Genomic DNA, 23,976 nt, shown 5'->3' on the forward strand with positions numbered 1-23,976 from the left:
ACTGCTGCTTCTTGACCTGCAAACAGGTTTCTTAAGAGGTAGGTAAGGTGGTCTGGTATTCTCATCTCTTTCAGAATTTTCCATAGTTTGCTGTGATCCACACACTAAAAGTCATTATCAAATTTTTGTAAAATTTCCTTATATAGTCATGATTAATTTTACTGTAAGAAGTAATTCAAAATAAAGCATTCATAAGACCAAAATTATAATAACACTGCAGGTCAATTTATGCAAAACAATTTTGTCTCTTAGCTACTGATATATTTTGAGTAAAATTTCCCTAGTTCAAATTTTGCAAGATGATTTTTCAGTCTTTCCAGTCTAGTTATTGTATCTTCAAGAGACTCCTTGATTATTCCAAGATTCTAATCTAGAGAAAAAAATTGCATGATCATACATCTGTCAACTTAGATCAAATAAAGTATAATGACACTAAGAATACTTTTGTGGAGCTCCACTTCCATAAAGAGTGAAGTAGTTGCTATCAGACCAGTAATCCCATGAAGAAAGAGGAGATAAGATTGAAAAAAGCAAAAAACTGTTCGAGTCCTTAAACAGCAACCCAAGCAACCAGGACTTGAGAGACAAGTTGCTGGAGAGAAGGGAAAAGCACTAAAGTGGGTAACTTGCCATGATCTGCCACGTCGATGGTCAAGTGCACACAATTTCTGTGTACACTTGGGGGCCAGTAGACCATGAAGAAAGTGGTGGTTCAAATATTTTGGTTCAGCGGTATGTGCTCAAGAATTAGAGTTCAGGTTTACCAAAGTGAGTAGGACTGGATGAGCCAAGACACCAAAGAAAAGATAGGTGCAGAGAGCAAGACTAACATTCCACAAAACATTTCCCTTCAAGATTCCTAAGCTGCACACTCTGAGAAGCCAGAAAACAGTGGCACACGTGAGGTTAAAATACTCAGCAGAGATTTTGGTAGATCTGTAGGACTGAAGAAAAGAAAGTGGGGCTCAGGCTCACCAAGGAGGAAGCCCCCAGCAAACACCTTAGGTTTCAATTGGGATCTCTAAAAGCTTGTGCCTCAGGAATAAAAGAATATCAAAGTAAGATATTCCTCAAGAAGAATAAAACTCTGCCACGGTGGACCAGAATCCACCCACCAATGCAGGGGACACGGGTTCGATCCCTGGTGGGGGAAGATTCTACATGCCTCGGGGCAGATAAGCCCGAGCGCTACAACTACTGAAGCCAGCACACTAGAGCCCGGGCTCCCCAACAGGAACAGCCACCGCAAGGAGAGCCCGAGCACCACAAGGAAGGAGAGCCTCCATGTGTCACAACTAGAGAAAGCCTGCACAAAAGCAGTGAAGACTCAGCGCAGCCAGGAAAACAAACGAAACTCAGAATCACATCGTCTCGATTCTTGACCGAATCAAAACAAGCAGCCCCCTAACTGTCTTCCAGAAGAAAACTTACTGCACTCTGAAGAAAGATTGCATCATTCAGAGCTTCTTACAATTTTTACAAATACACGCTCTGACACTCTAGCAAAAATATCGTGTGAGGGGATAAGACCAAATGTCCAAAATCAGGGCAGAGGTGTGGGGTGGGGAGACATGAGATAAAGTGACCCCACTGGTGATCCAAATACTGGAAGTTATCCAACATGGACATTAAAAGAAATATGATTAATATGTCCAAAAAAAACCAAAATGACAAGTGAAGAATTACACCAGAGAACTGGGACCTGTTTTAAAGAGAAAAAGGAAAGGTAAAAATCAAATAAAGACTGTAAATCTCAAAAATACAATAGCTAGAACAGATTCACTTTGGCATGATGAAGAGGTTGATAAATCATCTCCCCACAAAGCAACTATAAAGCCAGTCAGAACTGTCAAATACAATCATTTCAGCATTCTGAAAATTCCAGCAAACAACAAACAGAAGGAGAACTCTGGCGAGCTTAACCTAAGTATTGAGAGCTCTTGCCTGGGCCCTCCCATCACCCCCCGCCCCCGCCCAGCAGCATGCTACTTCACCCAGGGCACGACCAATTGCGAGAAACAGCAGCTCCACTGCCACTGTCACGGAAGCTCACTTGATACGAAACAGTGTTGTTCAAGGTGGTGATCTCGGTTACAAGCTAAGAGAGACAGCATTTCTGCTAGCCTAAGAAAACAATTTGAGACAAGCCATAGGCAGGATGTTCCGGAAGTTAAGATGGCAAAGACAGGCTTGAAAACTTTTCCACATAGCCTGGGGTTAACCAGAGGCTGAGCACATACATCTCAGAGACTAATGTGTAACACACGAACACATTCACAGCAGAGTCTGAATACCTGCATAGAGAAGACATGAGTGCCCGTGGAAGTAAAAACAAGAGCAGACTTGAAAATGCCCTGAACTCGAATGGACTTCCCAGGCCACATGCAGCTCTCTCCATAGAGAGGGGAAGTCTTCCTGGCTTGAGAAAATTGCACACAACCTCTGTCTCTGGCTGAACGTACAGCTATGCACACACAGAAAAGATCCCCAGGAAGCCAAGCTTTAAAAATAAAAGACGAGGGAAAAAAACTCAGCAGAGACATCAGTGTGTAGACTCATCATGGGGAGACAGACTTCATAGCAAGTGTCTAAGTTACCTAAAGGTCAAAGGAAAAAAGTACCATGACCATTTTAAAACATCTTGAGCAGAAAAATTAAAATACAACATCAAAACTTCTAGGATGCTATTAAAACCACAGTTTAAAGGAAAATGTAGAGTTGTGAATGCATACATTAGAAATGCAGACTGAAAATCAATAATCTAAGTATCTTTCTCAAAAAAGGTAGACAACATCTAATTTTAGTCCAAAAAAGGTTAAACTGGACACAAGAAACGGTATATAGAAATATGTCTAGGCCTGTACTTAATATAATTACATCCATAATATAAAACTTTGCTACAAAGAAAACTCCAGTCTCAGACGCCTTCACTAATAAATTTTCTATCAAACACTGAAGACAGAAGTAATACCAATCTCTTCCAGAGAACTGAACAAAAGAGGGAAACACTTCCCCATTGATTTTATAAGACCAGCATATCCTTGATGCCAAAACAAGGCAAGTTCATTACACAAAAGGAAAACCACAAGCTAACCTCCCTTCCCAAACACAGAAGCAAAATCTTAAAATATTAGCAAATTGAATCCAATCAAACACAAACATGATAGCACATCTGTTGGGTTTATGACAGGAACATGAGACTGTTTTAATGTTTTTTAATATGATTACCATGTTGACAAAATAAAGGAGAAACAAATTATATGACAATCCAGTAGCTGCAGAAAAAGCATTTGATAAAAGTCAAAACATGTTCATAGTTAACTGCCTATCAAATTAGAAATTAGAGAGTTTTCTTTAACAAAAAAGTTTTCAACCAGACTCCTAAGTAAATGCCCTACTTTAAATACTGAAAGCTCTCCTTCCTGATTTTGGGAACCAGAAATATATGTTATCATCACTACTATTCAAAATTATAACTGAGGCCCTAGTGCAAAAAGGCAATAAAAAATAAATAAATGGAAAGTATAAGAACTGGACAGTAAAAAATAAAACTCTTCCCTACATAAAATGATCATGCACAAAGAAAATCCAAATGAATCTATGGGTAAACTATTAAGACTAAGAAGTGAATGGAGCAAAATCCTTGGAAACGAGGTCAATACAAGAAAATCTATCACATTGCAACAGATTTGTACAGGCAACAAAAATTAGAAGATGAAATGGTAAAAGATGTCATTTGCAATAACAACAAAAAGAATATAAGTTGATGAAAGATATACACGAATGCTACCAATAGAACTTGAAAATATTAAAGACAACCTGTAGCATTCATTGATTAGAAGAGTCAATATCGTAAAGACAGTAAACTCTCCCAAACTGATCTACAAATTCAATGCAATCCCAACCCAAGCCTCGGCCAGGTTTTGTGTGTGTGGAAATTGATAGAATGATTCTAGGATTTTTATGTAAATGCTAAACACTAAGAAAAAGACAAAAAAAGGAGAAAAACAAAAATGAAAGACTTACTCAACCTGACATCAGAACGACAATAATTTAAGGCATTTTATTAAAGAAATAGCCCAGTAGAACAGAATATAGAGAGTCCAGAAACAGATTCACAAACATTACATGATTATTTGATTGATGAAAGAAGGGCCACTGCAATTTAGGGGAGAAAGGATGATCTTTATAACAGATAATGCTGAGTCAACAGGATATTTACATAGATATAAATAACCTTCACCCCTACCTCACACCATATACAAAACTCAATTCCAAGAGGATTATAGATCTAAATGCGAAAGGTAAAACAGATGATTACACAGGTGATAACTAGTGACTTAGTGAAAATGCATAGAGCTGTATGTCACGTTCTGCCTTGTATACCTTTCTGGCTGCATGCTAACTATTAATGACACAAGTTTACTTAAAAAGAAAAACAATGCTTCCTTAAGTCTCTACGTGATACACAAAACACAAAACAGATAAAAGAAAGTGATTCTGAAAAGTCTACACTCAGCAACCAGAGAGATTTTCTAGAACTCAAAAGCAATCACTTATGCCCCGGCTGAAAATACCGTGCTGTTGTTTAGTCACTAAGTCTTGTCCAACTCTTTGCAACTCCAGGGACTGTAGCACACTAGGCTCCTCTGTCTTCCACTGTCTCCCAGAGTTTGCTCAAATTCATGTCCACTGAGTCAGTGGACATGACTAACCATCTCATCTTCTGCCACCTCCTTCTCCTGTTGACTTCACTCTTTCGCAACATGAGGGTCTTTTCCAAAGGGTCAGCTTTTCAAATCAGGTGGCCAAAGTATTAAGCTTCAGCTTCAGTCCTTCCAGTGAATGTTCAGGGTTGATTTCCTTTAGGACTGGCTGGTTTGATGTCTTTGCAGTCCAAGGGACTCTCAAGAGTTTTCTCCTGCACTACAACTCGAAACCATCAATTCTTTGGTGCTCAGCCTTGTTTATGGTCCAACTTTCACATCTGTAAAGAATCTGCCTGTCAGTGCAGGAGATATGGGTTTGATCCCTGGGTTGGGAAGATCCTCTGGAGAAGGCAATGGCAACTCACTCCAGTATTCTTGCTTGGAAAATTTCATGGACAGAGGAGCCTTGTGGGCTACTGTCCACAGGGTCACAAAGACTCGGACATGGCTGAGTACACACACATGCACTCACATCCATACATGACTACTGGAAAAACCATAGCTTTGACCATACAGACCTTTGTCAGCGAAGTGCCGTCTCTGCTTTTTAATTCACTGTCTAAACTTGTCATAGCTTTCCTTCCCAGGAGCAAGTGTCTTTTAATTTCACGGCTGCAGGAACCATCTACAGAAGTTTTGAAGCCCAAGAAAATAAAATCTGTCACTGCTTCCCCTTTTTCCCTTCTATTTGCCATGAAGAGATGGGACTGGATGCCATGATCATCGTTTTTTTGAATGTTGAATTTCAAGTCAGCTTTTTTCACTCTCCTCTTTCACCCTCATCGAGATGCTCTTTAGTTCCTCTTCACTTTCTGCCATTAGAGTGCTATCATCTGCATATCTGAGGTTGTTGATCTTTCTCCCTGAAATCTTGATTCCAGCTTGAAAACATTTTAATGTCTTCCTAATCTGACTTCTGCTTCCTCACCAGCCACTCCCTCATCCCCTCCCCACTTCACTCCATCCCCTCCCCACTTCACTCCATCCCCTCCCCACTTCACTCCATCCCCTCCCCAACTCTACCTGTTCTAGAAGCCATATTCTCCCTAGAATAGATTCTAGGATTTCAATATGCAAAGTTCCCTCCTTTTACCTCTTGCCTACTCTCACCAACCTGGCCAGTTTGTTTTCTGTTTGTGAGTCTGTTTCTGTTTTGTAAAAAAGTGTATTTGTATCGTATTTCAGAGTCCACGTGTGATATCATGTGATATTTCCCTTTGCCTGACTTACTTCGCTTAGTATAAACCTTCGGTCCGTCCATGTTGCTGCAAATGGCATTGTTTCAATCTTTTTTAGGACTGAGTAGTCCTGGGTATTCACTGGAAGGACTGATGTTGAAGCTGAAACTCTACTTTGGCCACCTGATGTGAAGAGCTGACTCATTTGAAAAGACCCTGATGCTGGGAAAGATTGAGGGCAGGAGGAGAAGGGGACGACAGAGGATGAGATGGTTGGATGGCATCACTGACTCAATGGACATGGGTTTGGGTGGACTCCGGGAGTTGGTGATGGACAGCGAGGCCTGGCATGCTGTGGTTCAAGGGGTCACAAAGAGTCAGACACAACTGAGCGACTGAACTGAACTTAACTGACGTTTCCCATTGTTTATATGTATATATATATATATGTACATATATACATACACCACATCTTTATCCATTCATCTGTCAATGGCTATTTAGGTTGCTTCCATATCTTGGCTATGTAAACAGTGCTTCTATGAACATTGGGATGCATGTATCTTTTCAATCTTGAGAGTTTTCTCTAGATGCACGCCCAGGAGTAGAACTGCTGGGTCATATGGTAGCTCTATCTTACTTTTTTTTTTAAGGAATCTTCAGTAAAACTTTTAAAAAAGGCACTACCACAATATATTTAACCTAAATCCCACAATTTAACCACAGTTATTTTAATTTTATTTTTCTATCCTGATTTCAAAAGATGGCTCCATCTAAAAAAAAATAGCTGCTACATGAAATATGTCTTATAAAACACATCAATTGATGAAAATGTATTTGTAGAATCAGTTTAATAAGAAACTCCAATTCTATTCACGGAAATATCATTGATGCTGTAGTTAGTATTTTAATATGCTAAACTATTAAACAGTATATATATAATTTATTTTACCTATGTAAATAAATATATTCTCTTATAAAACCAAAAAATTCATGGGCTAAATATAGGGTTGACACCTTCAAAAGTAAAAATATGCCTACCTGAAATGTAAAATTACATATTGGACAGCATTGGTCTAAAGATTAAAATGCCAATACTATATCTAAAGAGCATGGTTTGGAATCACTGGTTGTCATGGTGACTACAAAAAATGGGTGAAGCCTGTGCACGAAGGTCACGGGAATATTACTCAGGATGTACGCAGCCCACGTGCAGTATCTAAGCCTTAAATCTGTGATCCATAAGGAGCCGTATTTTAATGAAAAACAGTCAAACAGTAACTTGAAATCAATGTGGAATGGGATGATAACAAAAGTTCACCTAAAATGGTACCTCCAGCTTACCCGAAATAATACACTTCTTTCTAATGGGTAAGTGCCTCTCCAATCTAGAGAAGGTTTAGAATCAAACAGAGACTCTCAGGTGGCAAAGGAGTAAAGAACCCCCCTGCCAATGCAGGAGATTCAAGAGACTCAAGTTGGATCCTGGGTCAGGAAGAACCCTTGAAGTAGGAAATGGCAACCCACTCCAGTATTCTTGCCTGGAAAATTCCACGGACAGAGGAGCGTGGTGGGCTCCGGTCCACGGGATTGAAAAGAGTCAGACGAGACTGGGCGTGCACAGTAGCACAGAGACCACAAGGAAAATGAGACTCACGTTAATATTTTTTAGAATATTTTAGAAATATGTTTTATATTAACTGGAACAGTTTGTGCATAATTATTACGTTTTTAATGTTTAACAGAATCTGACATAAACTGACATGTGATTCTCCTTAAAATGTGAGCTATATTTAGACATATGATTTATTTAGATTGAAGTGTTTAAGAGGATTTGGCTATGTCTATAAAATATTAATTTTGTAAGTGATGGAATAGTCAAAGGAAATTGAGCTAAGTACTTGGAAAGGCTTCACTCATTTGAATCATACATTTGCCCACTGAGCATCTGATTTGTTTAAAAAGAAAATCAAATATATTAAATAAATATATACAATTGAAAATATTTTAGGGTTTAAATTTAACTAAGTTTACAAACGAGACTGATAGTTTAAGGAACTCAATCTGTTCAATTTGAACTAAAGTTTCATCAAAGAAAAAGGGATTGTGATTGCTCACATTTAGCAGATTTATAAGCAGAATAAGAAGATATGTAACTTAAACGCTTAAAGGCAACTCGATATTTATTTTTACCTGTAAAAACTTAAAATATTACCGAAATTGTCCTTTCTGCAGACAAAATTGATTCTTAACAGCTAATAAGACTTTACAAATATTAATTCACTTAACCCTCACAACCCAACCACGTAAGTAATATTCTCCCCATTTTATAAGTCAAGAAATGAAGGCACAGCATTATTCAGCCACCACCCTAAGGTCATAGAGCTAGATGGTAGCACGGCCGGAGTTCAAATACAAGCTGTCTGGCATCAAAATTCACGCTCTTAACCACTGTGCTTTGCTGACTCTCAGACTGCCCTTGAACATGAAAGAAAGAGCTCATCCTGACAAAAATAACTAGTTGTTCAAAAAGGTGAGCTTTTACATGCTGTTAAGATGTTAACGAAAAATCTCGTTTCTCTTTTTTTCCCAGTAACTATCAAGAAAGGTTTGCGCTAGGAATTCCAGGAAAAACCCGTGATGCACAAGGGAGGGACCCAAATGAGAGCAGTTTCCAAGGCTTCCAACTTCATCCTGACCTTGCGACTCCAGGCTGCTGGCGTTCTAAGACAAGGAACTCTCCCGCAGCGACAGAGAACATGTTGCTCTGACCCTCAAAGAAGTCCAGCCTGAGGGAAATGACACGTATTGAGTTACTTTTCATTGCATTTCTTTTCATCCTACAACATCTCATCTGGCCTCTTTTTGGGTGTGTGTTGCCGGGGGTGGGGGGCGTTAATTCTGAATCCAGGGCACAGTACAAAATAAAACAAAATAAACTCAGGAAAGAGAAGATAATTCCTTTTAATTTTGTTTTTAATTCTAAAAATAGATTGGGGGAGGGGGAGACTTTGCCCCCTCCTTCTACACCAAAACCCTATCTGGGGGTCTGAGGCAATGAGCATAAACAAGGACTATGGTTTTGATTACCTCCTGAGAACCATCTCCCCCTTCAATACTGACCATACCTACCATCCTGAATCTTCCCCACCAGGCAGCCACTCTTTCCAAAGCAAAGGTAATTAAAATGCATGTTCACTGCAGCAGGAAGGCGTTCTTTGTTGACTGGCAATTAACAAAGCTGCTGCTGCTGCTGCTGCTGCTAAGTCGCTTCAGTCATGTCCAACTCTGTGCGACCCCATAGACGGCAGCCCATCAGGCTCCCCCGTCCCTGGGATTCTCCAGGCAAGAACACTGGAGTGGGTTGCCATTTCCTTCTCCAATGAATGAAAGTGAAAAGTGAAAGTGAAGTTGCTCAGTCGTGTCTGACTCCCAGCGATCCCATGGACTGCAGCCCACCAGGCTCCTCCGTCCATGGGATTTTCCAGGCAAAAGTACTGGAGTGGGGTGCCATTGCCTTCTCCGATTAACAAAGCAAGCATAGTCAATTTCAGATTGTGACTTATCACACAGATGATGGTTTTAAATTTACCAACCTTGTGTGATCTTGGATAAGCTATTTATTAGCATTTTATAGATGAGGAAAGAAGAGTGATTGTGAAGATCAAGAGATAGTTTGTATAACATACTAAATGGACTACTGGGGTGCCAGGTAAGTGATCAATAAATTATAGCTATCACAATATTTATTATTAAAAGAACCTACAGAACTGTGTTTCCTTACTTGCTTTTATGGACACCTGTCTTTTATTTAATTTTGCTTTTCATATAGCTTAAATAAGAAAAGCCCCCTGAAAGTAAAACACTTGATCACTCTTCTATGGAGACAGTGAGAACATGAGTTTATAACGGGGTGGGGTAGATAGAAGATAAAATAGTAAAAGCAATGTAAAGACAAATGTAGATGATTTTTAAAGATCCATTTTTTGCTCTCTTTGACTTGAATAATCAAAAGCTTATGCATAACTGCGAGTATAAACTTCAGCTCAGTTCCGTTTAGTCACTCAGCCATGTCCAACTCTTTGCAACCCCATGGACTGCAGAAAGGCTTCCCTGTCCATAACCAATTCCCGGAACTTACTCAAACTCATGTCCATCGAATTGGTGATGCCATCCAACAATTTCATCCTCTGTCGTCCTCTTTTCCTCTCGCCTTCGATCTTTCCCAGCATCAGGGTCTTTTCTAATGAGTTAGTTCTTCACATCAGGTGGCCAAAGTACTGGAGTTTCAGCTTCAGCATCAGTCCTTCCAATGAATATTCAGGATTGATTTCCTTTAGGATGGACTGGTTGGATGTCCTTGCAGTCCAAGGGACTCTCTCAAGAGTCTTTTCCAACACCACAGTTCAAAAGCATCAATTCTCTGGCGCTCAGCTTTCTTTCTAGTCCAACTCTCATATCCATACATGACTACTGGAAAAACCATAGCTTTGAATAGATGGACCTTTGTCAGCAAAGTAATGTCTCTGCTTTTCAATATGCTGTCTGGGTTGGTCATAGCTTTTCTTCCAAGAAGCAAGAGTCTTTTAATTTCATGGCTGCAGTCACCATCTGCAGTGACTTTGGAGCCCAAAAAAATAAAGTCTCTGTTTCCATTGTTTCCCCATCTATTTGCCATGAAGTGATGGGACCGGATACCATGATCTTCATTTTCTGAATGTGGAGTTTTAAGCCAGCTTTTTCACTCTCCTCTTTCATCAAGAGTCTCTTTAGTTCTTCTTCACTTTCGGCCATAAGGGTGGTGTCATCTGCATATCTGAGATTATTGATATTTTTCCCGGCAATCTTGATTACCGCTTGTGCTTCAAAATTAAGCTAGCTAGAGTTTTTTGTGATATATATACATACACACACACACACACATACACACACACAGGTGAGGTGAAGTCGCTCAGTCGCGTATACACACACACACACACACACACACATAGGTGAGGTGAAGTCGCTTAGTCGCGTCCGACTCTTTGCGACCCCATGGACTGTTCCCTACCAGGCTCCTCCCTTCATGGGATTCTCTAGGCAAGAGGACTGGAGTGGGTTGCCATTTCCTTCTCCAGGGGATCTTCCCGATCCAGGGATCAAACCTGGGTCTCCTGCATTCCAGGCAGACGTTTTAACCTCTGAGCCACCAGGGTGAGCCACACACACATACATAACCTTTTAAGATATGACCATCAGAAATCCAAATAAATTGAAAATGAAACAATGATCTTTGATTTCTTATGTTGTATTTCAAATAACTAAAAGCTACAGTGATTTTGCAGCGCCCTGATGACACACTGGAGCTTGGATAACTGAAGTAGTGCTGCTCTGTTTCCCCCATGGTGCTGTGGTCTCTCTGCCAATGCAGGAGACAAAAGAGGCGAGTTCCACCCCTGGGTGGGGAAGATCCCTGGAGGAGGTCACGGCAACCCACTCCACTATTCTTGCCTGGAGAATCCCCATGGACAGAGGAGCCTAGTGGGCTACAGTCCATAGGGTCGCACAGACTCGAACATGACTTAGGATGCACGCGTGCAGGAAACCTGAGTCACTTTCCTAAGACCCTAACATTGACACTTGTAAGGTCCTCAATACTGACTTTGGAACTAGACTTTAAAATAATCTTTTTATATCACATAAAAAATCTTTTAGGCATTCATTTAAGGAAAGCACATTTGTATTTATCTTATCTTTGGAAATGAATAAGGCATAGTTCTTGTTTACAGTCTGGCACACATTTGGTAAAGAATCCACCTGCAATGCAGGAGACCCTGGTTCGATTCCTGGGTTGGGAAGATCCGCTGGAGAAGGGATAGGCTACCCACTTCAGTATTCCTTGACTTCCCTTGTGGCTCAGCTGGTAAAGAATCCGCCTGCAATGCAGGAGACCTGGGTTCAATCCCTGGTTTGGGAAGATCCCCTGGAGAAGGGAAAGGCAGCCCACTCCAGTATTCTGGCCTGGAGAATTCCATGGACTATATAGTCCACGGGGTTGCAAAAAGTTGGACAGGACTGAGCAACATTCACTTTCACTTCACACACACACAAAAAAGATATATGTGTTTTCAAACAACATGCTAAGTTGTTTTTCGGTTTTGGTTTGTTTTTTAAATAGGTATAGACAGAGTTCTCTTGGAAGAGAATGAGTGAGAAGGGAATATTACCTGGTCCTCAGGACATGAGAGAGCTACTGAGAAAAGACCAGACGAGCCTACAGCTCAGGGAATGATAGCCATTATCTTGTAGTAGCTTACAACGATTATGCTGCTGCTCCTGCTGCTGCTAAGTCGCTTCACTCTGTGGGACCCCATAGACGACAGCCTACCTGGCTCCTCTGTCCCTGGGATTCTCCAGGCAAGAATACTGGAGTGGGTTGCCATTTCCTTCTCCAATGCATGCGTGCATGCTAAGTCACTTCAGTCATGTCTGACTCTGTGCGATCCCATGGACAGCAGCCCACCAGGCTCCTCTGTCCACAGGATTCTCTAAGCAAGAATACTGGAGTGGATTGCCATTTCCTTCTCCATACCATGATTATAACCTGCAAAAATACTGACTCACTGTGCTGTCCACCTGAAAACTAATATAATACTGCAAATCAACTACATTTCATTCTTTTTAAAAAGGTGTGCCTAGACTGATGATACACCACATAAGGCAATCCCAAATAGACAAATGTAAAAGATACCTTCACATGTATATAGCAAAGCTAACACCACCGAAAATATACATTCTTTTAATATATGAATACAAATAATAAGTGAAAGAACAACTATCTTCAAAAGTATCTTTTCCATAAATTAGTCTGTTCTAGTTTTTAAGTAAAGAAAATACTGACATAGGTCACAATATGCTATGAAGAAATAATTCTTGCTTTATTCTTGAAGAAATCATTCTGGCTTTAGGTTTTGTTCCTTTTTATTAAAATAAGGGGGGAAAAACGAAGTACCATTACAATTGACGCCTTTATTTCTACACTTGATATCAGTTAATTAAAAAGCAAAGTTTGCTGCATTCCTTGACATAAAGAAGCCAGGATTCTGGTACATATTTTGCCTGCGTGCTTGTGTGTGCTCAGTCATGTTCTAATCTTATGACCCCATAGACTGTAGCCCACCAGGCTCCTCTGTCCATGGAATTCTCTAGGCAAGAATACTGGAGTAAGTTGCCATTTCCTCCTCCAGGGGATCTTCTCAACCCTGGAGTCGAACCCGTGTCTCCTGTGTCTCCTGCATTGGCAGGTGGATTCTGTACTGCTGAGCCACCTGGGAAGCCTCTGTACTTTTAGAATAATATAACAGAAAGATCACATCAGTTTCCTCCTTCTTAAAATGGGGATCACAGTAGTACCTACTTCACAGAGTTCTTAAGAAGATTAAATAGATTGATATTTGTGAAGTATTCAGAAAAGCGCCTGGCCATTAAGAAGCACTTGCAAGGGTTTGACTGATAGAAAAGAGATGGAACTGCAATCATGCTAACCAGGGTCTAAGGAAGCCATATGAAACAAGACAAAATGCCAGATGAGACCACACAGAAACCTTTCATTAGAGATTTACAATTCAGGAGTTTGAGTAATCATCTGTCCTTCAATTCAACTCTGCCTGACACATCACATAGTAATAAAATTGTGTAAAATGCCATGTCTTCCTTGAACAGCTATGACTGTAACAGAGGGAAGATGGTTCACAATAGACTGATACTCAGAGAAACAATTTCTCATTTAAACACCCCCAAATACATGGGACAAACCCATAGTTTTCTTTTCAAGCTCCATTACTGTCTTGGCTATTTAACTGGTCTCCCTGACCAATTATGGGCTTCCCCAGTGGCTCAGATGGTAAAGCGTCTGCCTGCAATTCGGGAGACCCGGGTTTGATCCCTGGGTCAGGAAGATCCTCTTGAGAAGGAAATGGCAATCCACTCCAGTACTCTTGCCTGGAAAATTCCATGGACGGAAGAGCCTGGCAGGCTACAGTCCATGGGGTCGCAAAGAATCGGACATGACTGAGTGACTTCACTTTTCCTGACCAATTATACACTATAATCATGTGGAAATCTTTATTCTTATGTCCTAACTTGTGGTTTATAATATTAAAAGTGCACTTACATCCCAGTTCAGGGGAGTCACTTTTTACTCGGTTGTAAGGAAAAGTGGGGGTAAGTGAACAGAACAGCCTCTCTGCTGTAGGAGTGATCAGTCTCTGGAAACCATGTAAACACTCGCTGGGGAGTTGCTTTAGGATTCTGGACCATAAGGTGCTGAAGAGATGATCTGTGTCATCCATCTTTTTCCTCCCCTTCACCCGGTCCTGAAAGGTCTCAGTATATATTAATCTCAAATCCCTTGGACAACAAGGAGATCAAACAACTCAATCCTAAAGGAATTCAATCCTAAATATTCATTGGAAGGATTGATGCTGAAGTTGAAGCTCCAATACTTTGGCCACCTGATGTGACTCATTGGGAAAGACCCTGATGCTGGGAAAGATAGAGGGCAGGAGAAGAAGGGGGTGACAGAGGATGAGATGGTTGGATTGCACATGAGTTTAAGCAAACTCCAGGAGATAGTGCCAGACAGGGAAGCCTGGTGTGCAGCAGTCCATGAGGTTGCAGAGAGTCAGACACGACTTAGTGACTGAACAATACTTTTTAACTCACCGAACTCTCCATCTTGAGATTCTTTGGCTTTCACTTCAATTGGTTATGAGGGAAAGAAGCAGAGATCTAGACCTAGGCAGTTAGGGAAAACAGCACTTCATCACCTAACAGGATTCCAGATTTTCCTATCCACCACACGACCTTTGTACATGTCCAGAATGTGAAATTAAGGATTATAACATGGCCTGGATGGGAGGGGAGTTTGGGAGAGAATGGATACATGTATATGTATGGCTGAGTCCCTTTGCTGTCCACCTGAAATTCTTACAACACTGTTAATCAGCTATACTCCAATGTAAAATAAAGAAAGCTTAAAAAGAAAAAAAAAGATTATAACATGAATTATGAGTTTTTTAATACACACCATTATAAAGTAAGTTTTCTAATATTCTGGTTGAAAAACAAATTAACCAACTTATATTTTCTAAAAGCCCTGGAGGATATAAAATTACTTACAAAGCATTAAAGAATTAACTGGTAACTTTTCCCCATAAGAAAAGGAAGGCTAACATAGAATATTTGGGTATTAGGTATCATAAACAATGAGTTACACATATAATAAGAATAATCGTAATAGTTGGAAAACAAGTAATTCCTCAACTATAAAATCTCAGGTGACTTTATCAAGCAATATGGAATAAAGAAAAGGGATCAGCTGATAAACATTTGCTGACTGATGTCCAAAACTATTCTATATAATTGCTACAAAGAACTGGCACATATGGAAATCAAGCGTTGATCTCGAACTATGTTTATAACACTCCAATTCTGTGTCAGACTGAATAAATATATGCATTTCCCATTTTGTAAAGTGGTTTACAAAATGGCTTAAGAGATCTTACCCTCATTTTAACTGAGAGCAGGAAAAAAATGAAACACACGCCCACAGAAGTTTCTCAGCCTCCGTCAATCTCTACTAACTGTCTGTAGCACAAACACCCCTTCCTATCACCACAAGCATGGATTCCCATGCCTTTTCTCAGCACTGTGGTTACAATCAATACTCACCACACACAGCAGGTCAGCTGACAATACCTTACATTTACAGCATTTTTTCCTTGAAGTCCCAGGGCTAACATTATTCTCCCCAGCCACAAATCCAAATCCAAGTGTTTTGGCAGTGAAGAAATTATGTTTTAAAAAACTATCATCTTTTGCACAAATACACTTTTACAAATGCTACAACACGTTGTACGAGACGCTAAATTACCAACCACTCATCACGTTATCACAGAGCTAGAAATTGCTGGAGAACACTGACCCAGAAACAGCCAACAAAGCCTCCAACGGCCTAATGCTGCCCGTGCAGGCTCATATGGTTAAAAATATGACTTTCAGTGGCACAAGAACAATGTTAATCTGACTTAAATGAGAACATTTCTTGACTCCTTTTATCTCTTTGGACATGCTCGCTAAGTCAAGTTACAGAATTCTTCAGGCTGTGTTTATAATTATCAGACCAAATTTTACAACGTATACCAAAAATTAGGACCAGGGTTTTATTTTAATTATTAAATTAAGACTATAAAATTATGATGTTACAAAATTATAAAATAATTTTACAAAATTGAGACTTTTCTAATTTTAAGGCTCTGAAGCTTAGAAATGCAAAAGATTTCTACTACTATGAATGAGCCAGTGACAACTGGCATATTACACCTAAGGATGCTCTGTGCTGTTCCCTACTTCCACCAGGTGGCCGATCTCAACCAGGGACCTACTGCACACTCCCATCTGCATTTCCTAAGGGGCTTCTATAGATATCACAGCATTTTTTTTTTTTTTTTTTGGCTTTCATTCAAGGAGATCCAACCAGTCCATTCTGAAGGAGATCAGCCCTGGGATTTCTTTGGAAGGAATGATGTTAAAACTGAAACTCCAGTACTTTGGCCACCTCATTCGAAGAGTTGACTCATTGGAAAAGACTCTGATGCTGGGAGGGATTGGGGGCAGGAGGAGAAGGGGACGACAGAGGATGAGATGGCTGGATGGCATCACTGACTTGATGGATGTGAGTCTGAGTGAACTCCGGGAGTTGGTGATGGACAGGGAGGCCTGGCGTGCTGCGATTCATGGGGTCGCAAAGAGTCGGACACGACTGAGCAACTGAACTGATTTGGTCATGCACATACCTCGTGATGCTAGTAACATATATAAATATGCCAAATTATTGTTTTTCACTTCACTGACAAAAGCTTCATTTCTTGCTTCAGAGCTTGTGTAAATAAACCACTAGGACAAAGCTGTGCTTGCAATATATGCCTGTTTATTTCTGATGTTTACTGACTTTATTTTCTTGGCAGAAAGTGATCCAGCTTTAAAGATGCCAAACTATATTGAATCCTGTGCCTTGGGTGAGCTAGTAGCAAAGGCAGAACACGAGTTATCACTGTGCTGAATTAACACTGGCTATCACCAGTCTTCAGAATCCAAACCAAGGACCACAGACTAGAACTCATAGTGAGGGGCCCATGTAGCTGAAAAGCAGGTCCAGAATCCTTGCACTTGAATGTTGGATTTGCTAACAAAGATATGAATAACGCTGTACTGTTGCTGCCTCAGAAAGAACACAAAACTAATTATTTTTAGCACAAAACATGAAACGATATTCTGTCTATAGAACAGGACAAGGCCTCAATATTCATCCTAGTTGTCTTTCATGCTCAAGTGAAAAAATGCTTATTTTTCCTCTCCTGGTTATCTTCTGAAAACAGATCAACTTCATTTTAATCAATGTACCATTTCACTACCATCATTGCAGAGTGTCTGTGAATCACTCTACAGGTTAAGATTCAGTTTAATAACAAAACCAATTGTGAAATAATCTGCAAATTGTTGCTGCAACTCAATTCTTAATAGTTTCCAATACAATCTTCTAATGAAGTGACATTACTTAAAATTACTAGCAAATATGAACAGACTCAGAAACCTAGTAATCAGCCAGCTAACAGGTGTTGAAATCCCAAAAGAGAGAAGTATCAGATAATCACTTTATGTCTGACACCTCAAGTAGCTTTAATATCCATAATTCTAATCAACTTAACTGCAATTCAAAATGATCAGTGCCAATGGTTTCTTCTCATTGACTACCTTTAAGCAAAAATACAATTTCTTGCTTTCCATAAAATTTTCTCTGACCTCTTCCAACTTAAAGATTATTTTGCTAAGTTGGGTATACAATTCAATATCTTCCTATTATCCCCTATTTCAAAAAAATTAACAAATACCTTATTTCCTTCTGCACTGATCAGCTTCTTAAAAATGAAAACTGTCTTCTTCCACATAAGTACACCTAAAGATGATATCTAAGTCTTCACAATTCTATTTTTAATCTACTCTAGGTCTGCTACAAACTAAATATCACGAAATGATGGCAAGGTTGGGGCCCGTTGACAAAGGAGGAGACTACCCATAACTTGAGCAGGTCTCCATCCAGTAACCCTATGCCCTTGACAACCGACCGTAACCCTCTCACCACACTCATAAACAGACGCAAACACCGCCCAGACACCTGCCCTCAGAGGTGCTTTGGTTTGCTTCCTCACATAGAGAAACCAAAAAAAAGGCATTTCCAGTTCCTTAAAGCAAGAACACATTGCCTTCCAGAAACAACAGCGCTGACACGGGTGCCAAGCATCTAATCTACAAGTACTGGTCCTGTTAACTCTCGTATTGCCAGAAGGAATCCCAGGCTACCTCTCCCATTTAGTTACAGGTGCCAGCACCCATTCCAAAGATAACGGTGCTGATGTTCAAAAGCCCAGGGAACTTTAAAAGCGCCTCAAAATGCTCCCGTCCCAGGCATCGAAACCTGGGCTCACTTTTCAGAGATTGTTTTAAAATAATAATAATAATAAAGTCTCATTTGTTCCCTTGGCGACCCATAGCATCATCCCGCCCTCAAAGAGGATCAACTCGGCAACATCAAAGTCCCAGAGGGAAATATTTTCGTATCTTTTTGTCTCCCCCCCCGCCCCACCACCCCCCACCCCCGCCAAAAAAGCCTCGCTAACACTCCAAAAGAGACAGAGAAGGACGGATAACGTAGACAGGTACCACCCCCGCCTCTCCGCACGGCCTCACCCCGCGCACCCCGCTGGCTCCGGGCACCCCAGCGCCCCGCACTCGGTCGAGCGGAACCGGGACGGGCCGGGCCCGTCGGGCGCGCCCGCCGCGAAGTTTGCCGCCCGCCGCCGCGCCCCGGGGCGCCGTCCGGGATTGCGGGGCGGCCCGGCGGAGAGACCTTGTCCGGCGGGGGCGCACCCCTCCCCGGAGACCCGCTCCCCGCGGCGGGTGGACGCCCCCCGTCCCCACCCCCCGGCGCCCGGCCCGAGCCTCCGCCCCCGCCAACCCCCGGGCGGCCGGCGCGCTCGCCTCACCTGACCCGCGGGCGGCCGCGGCAGCGGGTGTGTGAGCGGCGGCGGCGGCGGCGGCGGGCGGCGCGGGCCGGGGAGCCGCTCCGGCGGCGGCGGCGGCGGCGGCGCCCGGGAGGGGAGGGAGGCGCCGGCGGAGGAGGAGCTCGGGCGAGGAGCGGGCGGGCGGCTTTGTTTCCACGGCGCGGAGCCACCGACCCTGCGTCACCATGGCAACCGCCGGGGGGGCGGGCCCCCATCCCGGGCCCTGCGAGGACCCCTGGGCATCCCGGGTCCGGGACCCCCGCCCTTCCTCTTCCCAGTCTGGCTGCTCCGAGGGGACAAGGACCACCCCCACCCCCAACCCCCCACCACCCCACAAGGAGCCGCCACCACCGCACACGCCCCTCTCTCAAGGGCCCAAAGCGTTCGTCTGGCCCCAGCAAGAGGGGAAGAGGGGGCGAGAGGAGCCCACCCCGGGCCCGATGCCTATTGGCATCCCCCGTAGGCACCCTCTTTGGCTTAGCACACTGGACATTCCCAAAGCCCACCACCACCAACCACACCACCACCACCACCCCACCTTTCTCCCCTCTGGCGCTGTGCCCTCAACATGGAAATTCACTGAAGAGAGGAGAAAGCGGTGCAAACAGATAAAGTGTGGAGCAACTGGTCCCGGTGCATCTGTTGCGAGCTGCCGCAGAAGCCCGGCGCTGCCAAGAGGCTCCGGCGCCCCGCCGCCTCCCGCCCTGACCGAGCTGCGCCTCGACGGGTCTGAGCTCGCTCCACCCAAATCCGTATGTTTCGTGGGGGGCTCCAGTAAGAGAAGAGAGAAGGGAGCTTCGTGTTCTTTGGTGTGTGTTTTTGTTTTTGTTTTTTTAATTTAAACACTGGATACACTTGTAACCTCACGCTAAAACAACTTGGAGGCTGTCCTTGTGAATCTCTGCTGCTGCTACTGTTCGGCTACTGGCCGTGACCGCTTAAGCGCCTACCTTGAGCGCGGGCTCGCTCGCTCTCTCTGTGCCAAGCCCCCGAGCCGTGCACTGTAGGTCGTGGTGCTCCGGGGAAGATAAAAGGGTGAGGCTGACCTTGGCACCTGGTAGGCATCCTCTCCTATGGAAATTCTTGGAGAGGGAGGGAAAAGTACTAGCACGGTCACAGTAATACTTCCTCTGAAGGACAGAGCTGGAGGACAGCTACCACCGGGGTGAGTCATCACCCCATCCTATGTTTTCCTGAAATATCAGTGATTAAACCTAGGACCTACAGTGTCTTCGTTTAGACCCCGGGGAACGCGGCATTTATTTTCTGGCACTTGTGAATCACCAAAGGAATGTCAATAACATAATAAAACCCCAGGGTAGCTGATGTTTTCTGGATTTGCTCCCTATCTGAGAAGCCATAAAGGAAAACAAGGTTATTACCAATGGAAGCCACACATTTTAATTAATGAAAATAGAAGATTCATTTTAGGGTGAATAGAAACAGCCTGTTCCTCAGAACAACTGGCCTCTTTCCTGTACTGGGAACATTGGTGATTCCAGACGAAGTCCAGAGACAAGGACTTCTCACAGGCTCTTAAGCAGTCTGACAGTATTTGTCAAAATTTTAAATGTACATCCCTTTCTCCTGGCTAGCTCAATTCTCAGAAATTTGTCATGCGGAAATACACAAGTGTACAATGATAGATTTACAAGGATGTGCATTCCAGCAATTATTTATTAGCAAAAAATTGAAACAACTTGTTTGTCCATCAGGTAAGTAAGTTTGGCACACTCATACCATGTAGTCCAAAGTGACTTGTTCAGTAAGTGCAAAATGCTCACCAGATTCCAAACACTTGGAACAATAACCCCCCAAAAGTATTGCTACTGCTAAGTCGCTTCAGTCGTGTCTGACTCGGTGCCACCCCACAGACGGCAGCCCACCAGGCTCCCCCATCCCTGGGATTCTCCAGGCAAGAAGACTGGAGTGGGTTGCCACTTCCTTCTCCACTGCATGAAAGTGAAAAGTTAAAGTGAAATCGCTCAGTCATATCTGACTCTTCGTGACCCCATGGACTGCAGCCTACCAGGGTCCTCCATCCATGGGATTTTCCAGGCAAGGGTACTGGAGTGGGGTGCCATTGCCTTCTCCACCCAAAAGTATAATATCTCATTAATAATCCTTACATTGATCACATGGTGAAATAACATTTTTAATATATGGGGTCAAATAAAACATATTAATTAAAATTAGTACAGTTTCTTTTCACTTTAACATGCTTACTAAAAAATTTTAAATTATGTAAGTGGCATATTGGACTGCTCTGTTTTAGAGCTAGTGTTTATGCTAAAAATCAGCAGGAAATCCAAAGTTAACTTTTAGTTAAAACAAGATATAATTTTCACATTAATGTTTTCATACATGTGTCATAGCAATTTATGTTAAATATTTTTTACTTATTGAAAATGTTAAACATAGACAAATGTTAGAGATAAAACTAGCTCATTTGTTTATATTTTAGAAAGACTTTACCACAAGCACTAAAGTTCAATTACCTGGGCCTGAATCCCAGCTCTCCTACGTATCAGCTATATGACCCAGGCAAGCAGTTTAATACATCTGGTCCTCAGTTTCCACATTTGTTAAATGGGTCCCATAATAGTACTTACCTCACTGAGTTATTTTGAGAACGAGATAAGTGAATGTGTGGAAAACTCTAATTATGATGTCTGATCATATACAATGCTGAATAAATTTTAACTATTTTTTTATTATACTTTGTCAGATCTGTCACTATTCTATTAATCTTCAATTCTGGTTAGTCTAAATTTGTCTGGTTAGTCATAACAAATCTTTTCATCTTCCTTTAAGTAAGCTGATTGGCACTGTGACTGAGACATGAAATTTAACCCTCCTCACCCCTGAACTGGTTATAAAATTACTATCAAAATCAAGGAGATATTTTAATCCATTTAAAAATAAACAAAAATGTTCAGTTACATCATCAGTCGTATGTTTCAGAGTCTCCAAAAGATGCTCAATTAACATTCTCAATTCCTTTATCAGAGTGAATCTCTTGGAGAAAGAAAGATCCAAACAGATGACAAGAATGTCACCTAACTTGAAATGAGCTCTGTGCATCAATTCCTTCATCACTGGGAATTTCTTGGAGACATAAAAAAAATCCAACAAGCAACAGGAATGTCACCCAGCTTGAAAGGAGCATTTTGTGTAAAGTGTTGGTTGACGAAAGGCTATGCATCCCCAAATGGCTCTAGTCAGGTTTCCTACCAATGCCAAAGTGAAAGTGTTAGTCACTTAGGCATATCCAACTCTTTATGACTCAGTGAACTGTAGCTCGCCAGGCTCCTCTGTCCATGGAATTCTCCAGGCAAGAATACTGGAGTGGGTAGCCATTCCATTCTCCAGGGGATTTTCCTAACCCAGGGATTGAACTTGGGTGTCCCACACTGCAGGCGGATTCTTTATCATCTGAGCCACCAGGGAAGCCCATCAAATGTCAAACAGACCCATAACTGCTTACAGGAGGACTAATTTTTCATTGCAATCCATTCCACAAAGATAAAATGAATTTTGAAATTCAGTACTTGAAAGTAGCAATGTATTTACTGAGCTATCTGACATATCAACCTCAGTGTGAGAAACTGGCTGCTGATTAAAGAAATGTATCCTGTAAAAATCCTGGAGGATACAGGCAAAAGTAGATAGGATTGAGAAGTACTGTCCATTTTATCATTTCTTAGCTCTGGTGTGTATTGTGCAGCCCAATTAAAAATATATACATATTCTGTGCCAGTGGGGAAAATGGCAGGGAAACAGAGAGTTAAACAAATACATCATAGTTCTTTGCCAAGAGCTCCCTATGGAGAGATTCCACATGATGTCTCAGCCAAAAGTATAATTTGATATCGACCAGATCCCATTAAAGTTAACTTTTGATGTGCTTTAATCTGGTTTAAATAAGTTTTGTTTTAAATCAATTAATTTGGAGCTGTGTTTAAAAATGTCACAGTTTAAAGATGTTGCTCCCTTTTTTTGAGTCATTAATAGAGCCTCACACCTCTTTTCAGGGTTCCCTGGTGTCAGACTTTACCCACACTCATAGCTTATCTCATTCCAGTGGCAAAAAGTGTGTCAGAATATTAACCAGTTCAACATGATGTTTTAAATTCATAGGTCATTTACTTATTGATCCCTGACATAGCTCTCAGCAGACTGGAAATGATTTGTTTCTCGTTTCCTCGCCTATAAATTGAGGGTACTGAAGGCTGCTCTTGTTAGCGGCAAAGGATTTCCTAAGTCTAAATTAGATCGTTCAGTAAAGCTCATTGATCAAAGGTTCTGTGCAACTCTAATGCTGTAACACTTTTGAAGTGAAAGACTAGAATTGGTGTCAAAAGGAAACCCTGTGCTGTACACATCATTAGAATAGTAAAATGATGTGAAAGGCCTTATTTGTGACTAGCTCTTTTGAACATTATAAACGAAGAACTCTGTGCCATCAAAGCCATGGATATTGTGACCAGACAGGCTCTCCGTGGATGAGGCACACAACACAGGGAAGGAAAGATAGCTCGGGACCCTTCCACTGAAACCTCACCCTCACTCTGAGAGCTTACCTTGCTCTGCTAGACAGGCATAGATGACCGGAAGTACCCACTTGTAGGCTTGTTTACTGTGGCCAGACAGGGTAGTTCCTCTCCCAGAGGGGAGAGAGACAAACTCTGCTCAGTAGGGTGGCAGAACTCCAGACAAAGGGCAGGATAGAGTGACCAGGTAAAATACAGGACACGAAATCTGGGGGACATGCCAGTACTTTACTCCTTGGAAGGAAAGCTATGACCAGCCTAGAGAGCATATTAAAAAGCAGAGACTACTTTGCCAACAAACGTCCGTCTAGTCAAGGCTATGGTTTTTCCAGGAGTCACGGACATGAGAGTTGGACTGTAAAGAAAGCTGAGTGCCAAAAACTGATGCCTTTGAACTGTGCTGTTGGAGAAGACTCTTGAGAGTCCCTTGGACAGC

General features: G+C 42.0%; 1 protein-coding gene across 1 annotated transcript in view; it reads right to left on the bottom strand.

Moving 5' to 3' along the window:
• Window positions 1-19,061, bottom strand: part of RNF182 (ring finger protein 182) — a 50,112-nt gene extending 31,051 nt beyond the window's left edge. The window contains exon 1 of the mRNA XM_061398824.1: window positions 18,970-19,061. The gene's annotated coding sequence lies outside the window, so the exon portion shown is untranslated. The remainder of the gene's footprint in view (window positions 1-18,969) is intronic.
• Window positions 19,062-23,976: the final 4,915 nt, after the last annotated feature.

This window comes from Bos javanicus, chromosome 23, assembly GCF_032452875.1.
Source record: "Bos javanicus breed banteng chromosome 23, ARS-OSU_banteng_1.0, whole genome shotgun sequence".
NCBI lineage: Eukaryota > Metazoa > Chordata > Mammalia > Artiodactyla > Bovidae > Bos > Bos javanicus.